Here is a 1189-nt window from a genome sequence, read left to right on the forward strand (position 1 = left end):
GGGGGGGTGCTTCATCACGGCCCGAGATAGCGCTTGGAGCACGCGGGACCTGTGCTATAAAACCCTGATGGAAGTGTGCAGACGACAAAAATGTCCAGACGACATTCTTCTAGCCCTCTGTCTGGGAACGGCAGGTTGTTGTGGGGGTGGTGGTGGTGGGGGGTGTACGTGGAACCTGTGATCTAAAACCCTGATGTAAGACTTATAGTTCTTGTTGGTGTCTCGTTGTGGTCGGGCTCAATCCCCGAGCGTTCCCACGCACAGGTCACAGGGGTCATCACACACACGACAAAAATGTACATAAAAATGTGCACACGACAAAAATGAACAAACGACAAATTTGTAGACAAAAATGTACAGACAAGACAAAAATGTACACCCGACAAAAATGTAGACAAAAATGTACAGACGACAAATTTGTAGACAAAAATGTACAGACAACAAAAATGAACAAACGACAAATATATAGACAAAAATGTACACTCGACAAAATTGTACAGACGACATTCTCCCTGCTCTCTGTCTGGGAGCGGCAGGTTATTGGTTTTTTTTGGAGGGGGAGGGGTGGTTGGATTTGGAATATAAACAACCAACCCCCATCCCCCCCCCTCAACACTCACATGAACCAACAAAAGAGACACAAAACGTAATTGACACCAACAAGAACAAATTAGGAAAACTATATTGTTTGAATGGAAGCAGATAGAAGTTCCACTGTGCATCTTTCACGTAGTGTAAGAAAACTCTAGTGGGCCTTGACCACTGTATGTTGTTGATGTTATTTATACATTAACTACTGTATGTAGTAAAACTCTAGTGGGCCTTGGCCACTGTATGTTGTTGATGTTATTTATACATTAACTACTGTATGTAGTAAAACAAGCTTGGACCGTTCCACAAATATAAAAAAACGATCCACAAAAGATGACATCTTATACTAGTAAAGGCCACATCTTACGTTATTTCATGAAGTCAGAAAAAGAACCTTACGTGATTATTTTGTTCTCTGTTACTAGAAAAGATCAAAGACCTCTCTAGCTCTGTCTCCCATGCCATATACGACTAGATCTAGCGGTGAGTGGAGCGCTGATGCAATCCTCAATCTAACTGCTCGGAAAGTGCTCACAAACATGACGGTAGACAGGAACCACCTCGGGATAGATGAGAGATGGAATCAGAGAGAAGGCCC

General features: G+C 42.9%; 1 protein-coding gene across 1 annotated transcript in view; it reads left to right on the plus strand.

Moving 5' to 3' along the window:
* LOC101847993 (mucin-5AC) overlaps positions 1–1189 on the plus strand; it is a gene marked incomplete in the record, with an annotated part of 19382 nt that overhangs the window by 550 nt on the left and 17643 nt on the right.

Source organism: Aplysia californica, unplaced genomic scaffold, assembly GCF_000002075.1.
Source record: "Aplysia californica isolate F4 #8 unplaced genomic scaffold, AplCal3.0 scaffold00669, whole genome shotgun sequence".
NCBI classification, from domain to species: domain Eukaryota; kingdom Metazoa; phylum Mollusca; class Gastropoda; order Aplysiida; family Aplysiidae; genus Aplysia; species Aplysia californica.